Consider the following 5,675-nt stretch of genomic DNA (forward strand, 5'->3'; position numbering starts at 1 on the left):
AGTCATGTAAATATTTGTTAAATATTTATTTACCTAATATTTATGACCATTCATTTATCAGTCAAATATTCAGCATGATAAAGTCATGTTTCTGCTTAAAATCTTTACCTTTGTTTTACAAATAAGTTAAAATCACTTAATTGCATGACCCTGGAAGATAATCATGGTTAACTTCACAAACTAGCCAACTTTGTCTATCACCACTCCAATAATCCTCTTTATTCTTTCATACTTCAGTCATAGTGAACTACACACACTTTCACACAAACAGATCATGCTTATACTGCCGCATCTTTCTCTTACTCATAATTTTATAATCATTATTTTTTTACTTGCATATATATTAATCATCCTTTAAATCTCATCCATTACCTCATCTAGGAAGGCCTGTTCTTGCACACATGCTTTTTAGTGCTATCCTTCCTTCCCCTCCCTCTACATGGAAAGTTTCATTTTTCCCTCTTCTGTCCTTTTGTTGGGTTAGGGGCTATAGCTTTATGCTCCTATCCCCACTCTTACATCCCTGTCGTTCTTATTCCATTGTGTTAGTATCTGTTTCCAATTCACTACCAGTAATATTCAGGATTGGTAGCTCTAAACCTAATATCTACTCAGAAACTAACACTATATGCTTGCCTGTCAAATGGCTTTTGAACAAATAAAGGTCAAGATTCTGATGCATACAGGATCAGTGATAAAAATCTTTCATGAAGCAGTCTTCTGAATTAACAAGGCAGTCACATATTTTTTTAGTGCTTATTGTTTAACAACAATGTTTAAACATGTTAAGTTCTATAATATAAAAATGAAAACTTCATCAACCCCACCCACAGACCAAGTAGCAAGCAAAATAACACCACACTATATATATATGTACAGCAATAAACTATGTGAAGGCAAAGGTAACATGTATTGAAAGAGAACTTAAAATCCATGGGAATGAGAATTGAGAATTTCCTAAAAGTCAATTCTCCAGGTAAACCTGGATAATGGCCCATGCCAGTGGTTCTGAAACAGGATGGGTAGATGAAGGGGGTTATATCAGCACAATTGAGCTCCCACCACCCTTGGAGAATTAAAAGTTCTAGAATAGATACTCTTCAAAAGGTGCTTTCTCTAGAAGAAGAGTGATTCCACTCTTTCCTTTCCTCATTTTCCCTGCTGATGACACTTTTGAAAGTCAACACAAAATAAGAAAAATGGTTCCTCTTCTGACTAACTGACAGTGTAGTGACTGGATGGCATGGGAAGACACTGCTAACCTGTCTTCCCAAGTAGCTGTACCATGTTTCATTCCTTACCAGCAATGAACTGCGTTCTTGTTGCTCCACATCCTCACCAGCATTTGGTGCTTTCATTGTTGAGGATTTTCACCACTACTCCAGAAATATAGATATCTAGAAATGTAATTTGCAATTCCCCCAAGACATACGATGCTGATCCTCTGTTCATTTGCCTATTTGATATCTATAGGTCTTTCTCAGTGAAGTGTCTGCACAAACCTTTTCCCCATTTTTAAATCAAGTTGTTCATTCTCTTAGTTTTGAGTTTTGAGAGTTCTTTTATGTTTAGTCATTTATCAGAGATGTCTTTTACACATATTTTCTCCCAGTATGTGGCTTGTTGTCTCATTCTTTTGGTAGTATTATTTGCTGAGAAGAACTTTTTAATTGTAACAAAGTCCAATATCTTCCTTATTTCTTTCATGAATTGTGACTTTGGTTTTGTGGTTTAAAAGTTGTTACCAAACCCAAAATCACCTAGATTTTTCCCAAGTTATCTCTAGTAGTTTTATATTCACAGCAGGTTTTTTAAAAGATGACTTTATTAAAGCATTACTTTAAAACACTAGTGAGATAAGTCAAGGATAAAGTACTTCATTTATAAAATTCTATAAAAAGTTTGCAGAAGCATTCTCTCAGAAACTTCTGCTAAGGCAGAAATAAAAAGCAAATACACATTTTCATATGTACTTGTAATAATTAAAATTATTTAAGTGCTCACAAACTTCCGTACTTTGTCTATATGTTCAACATGTCTGCATGTGTCCAAATTGCTGCTGTTCAGTCAGATCCTTTGTAATATAACAATACCTAGATTAGGAATGGAGAAGTAAAACAATTCATGACAATCTATTATCATATACCAGACTTCTCACTAAGAATTTTGATCCCCAGGAGAAGGTGATAAGGTCAGAGGTATTCTAATACTGCCAGATTGTTTTACTACAATGACCAGATAGAAGGAAGTAATTCCAGTATTATTTCCCTCTTCTGAAATTTTGGTTCCAAGTGCTCAGCAAATGCAATGAACCTCATTAGTTGTAAACCACATTTATTTTCATTTCCTCTTTCAAACTATGATTTTCATTTTCTCTTTCCTGAGTTTTTTTCAAACCACTGAAATTAAATTTTCTCTTTTGGCTTCATCAAAATACCAACCTGAAAAATCAATTCCAGGGTTGCCTTTATAGTTCTTTGTAAAATGGCTCTTATAAGCTGTACCAATCTGGCACTGTATTCCTATTTCCTCCAGGATTTTTTTCTAGTAAACTATCAACCAACCCCATACCCACTAACACTGTGGGTGGGTGACCACACTGTAATCAAAAACATAAAACTTCTTCCATCTTTTGGACATAGTAATTATATGTCCATCACTGGAAATGTTTCATGCACATATTCTGTGAAAAAAATAAGTCTGCTTCTGCCACTTTGGTCTTCAGTGCAATTGATTTAACTTCTGAAATCTTAAAGTATGTACAGCATTTCATATGTACATTTCCATCGTGAGGTAAAAACAGAGGATGGGAACCATCTGACTATGGTAGGTAGATGTGAGGCTTTGGGAGGCAGTTAGGATTAGACAAGGTCATCAGGGTGAGTCCCCCTCACTGAACCCTGGTAGCTTTATGGAAAGAGATTGAGACCTGCACTCGCACATTCTTTCTGCTCTCAGGACTCTGCCAGCAAGAAAGCCATCACTGGATGCTGGTCCCTCACCTAGGACCATTCTGTGAGCCAAAATAAGTTCTTTTCTTTATAACTTTCCAAGTACTATTTTAATTTCCCACCAACATGTTTTAAATGCTTACAGGCTGAAGTCTTGGTTACCAGCCACTTGGTGCTATTGGAAGGTGGTGGAACCACCTTAAGCAGTGGGGTCTTATGGAAGGAAATTAGGTCATTGGGATGTGCCTTTGAAGGGGATATTAGGTCCCTGGTTCTTCTGTCTCTCTTTGCTTCCTGGCTGCTATGAGCTGGGAAGATTTTTTTCTACTGTGTGATCCCTTCTATGATGCTCTGCCTCACCACAAACCCTAAAACAATGGAGCTCATCACAGCTCATCTGAAACTTTTAGCCAAATAAACTTTTCATCCTTTAAGTTTAATTTTCTCAGGTATTTTGTCATAGCAACAGAAAGTCAAGTAATATACCCAGCCTGTGGTATTGTGTTATTAGCAAAAGAAAATAACAAAGAACACTAGGAACTATGTTACTAAAAATTTATTACATATAGCTAAACTTTCTCCCATATGGGAATATCACTTTTGCCCTCCATTTGACACATCCCCTACCACCCAGATGAATACTCACTGTGATGAACAGAGACTATGTGGCACTGGATGTGAAGTAACCATATCTTTAGAAATACATCAAGTATTTCATTGTGCCTCTCTCAATGCAGATATGAATTCATCAGAATCCAGAATCTGGTTTTCTGTTTTTTGGATCTACACTCTATCATAGACTATGGAACGAGTGTCCCATCCTTCTACCTACCTCTCTCCTCTAGGGTCAGAATAGATCTGATACACTAAAAGATATGGATGATGCATACAGGGCCAAATATGCTGTACACCTCAAGATGATTCAATACTAATTAGATTCAACGCTGAAAGAGTGAAACTCCCAAAGCATAGCCTTCTGAGAGCTATGGAGCCAGAGCAATCAGTGTAGTGGGCAGGAGAACATGACAGACAGAAAAACTCTTGTCCTAGAACCAGTATATGATGCTTGGCAATGAACTTATATTCTTTTTTTTTTTTTTTTTTTTTTTTTTTTTTGCGGTGCTGGGGATCGAACCCAGGGCCTTGTGCTTGCAAGGCAAGCATTCTACCAACTGAGCTATATCCCCAGCCCATGAACTTATATTCTAATGGAAATTTACAGCTTTTTTTTTAAAATTCAGCACTACTTTCCATTCAACCCCCACAGTAATCTTGTGACACAGGTAGAACAAGCATTTCTATTCTCATTTTACAGAAATACAGAGTGACTTTCTTAAGGTCACAAAGTTGATTGACATCCAGAATGGAACCTAGTCTCAATTACCTCATCCTCAGTTTGGAGAATTTTGACAGTACATCATACTCTAAGGATGTAATGGTCTTTCTGACCATCCCTCAAAATTTATGCATACATGTGCAGATTTGTATATATTTACTGTATCATATACAGACATATACTTTGTCCAGTATAAAATTATGTGTAGTCAATTGCAGAAACATTGACAGGAGAAAAAAGAAAAAAATGTGTCTCACCAAATAAGTATGATTATCATTTAAATTTACTGTATTTTACAGGAAATCAAGTAAAATTTTGCTATAAGCTGGAAGATTTCTCTTGATTCCATTGGGATAGGATGTATTTGAAGAACAATGTTAAAACAATGTTTAGAATTTTGATTTTTTAAAGTATGACTTTATTTCCTTCCTCAAACATAGCTATGGCATACTCATTGTAATTCCTGAATTTATTCCATATTTTTACAGCTGAACTTTTCATGAATCAAGTGCTTGCTAACCTCACATCCCTGGCATTAAGCAATCTTTCCTTCTATCTTTCATTATATACCCAATTTCTGACTAACCATTTGCTTCCTGATAAGATCCTGCTAGGTCATCTCATCTCCTATCCTCACCCATACCTCCTTTCCCTCTAACCAGGTCTATTCCAAGTAGAAAGAAAGGGAAAAAAAAAAAAAAGAGGAGACATTGAAAACTCAAATTTCTTCCTATTTATATCAACTGTTAGCTTAACTAAGTTCCTTCACCCTTCTGAGCCTTAATTTGGTCCTCTTTAAAATGCAGAGATTGGTTTAGATGATTTTTAAGTTCCTCTCCATTCCTACCTTTCTAGAATTCTATTATTAAATGAACTCATACTAGAGTGTTAGTGCTCAATAACTCAGGGAGAAACTGTATTTCAAAGGTAACCTCTTGTTAGTCCTGATAGATGTATTCATACATTCATTCATTCAATAGTGATTTGCTTAGCATCTACTAAGAGCTGAGGAAACACAGGTCCAATGAAAAGTACAGTGTTTCTGGCATCCTGAAGCTCAGTGTGCAATAGCAATACAAATAAAGAAGTGATTCTGAAAAAGCATAATGTTAGCATTTTGAAAGCATCAGAACGCACTGGCCCTGCTGATGGGATAATAGTGTGTGGTAGCTCTCATCCGGAGGAATATTTAATGCTAGATAAAAATGAAGCAAGAGGAGTTGGGGATAGGCTCAGCAATAGAGCACTCGCCCAGCACCTGTGAGGCACTGGGTTCAATCCTCAGCACTACATAAAAATAAATAAATAAAAATAAAGGTGTCTCACCTACAACTAAAAAAATTTTTTTAAAGATTTATTTTAAAAAAAATGAAGCAAGATTTATTAGA

The sequence above is a fragment of the Sciurus vulgaris genome (assembly GCF_902686455.1).
Source record: "Sciurus vulgaris genome assembly, chromosome: 5".
Taxonomy (NCBI): Eukaryota; Metazoa; Chordata; class Mammalia; order Rodentia; family Sciuridae; genus Sciurus; species Sciurus vulgaris.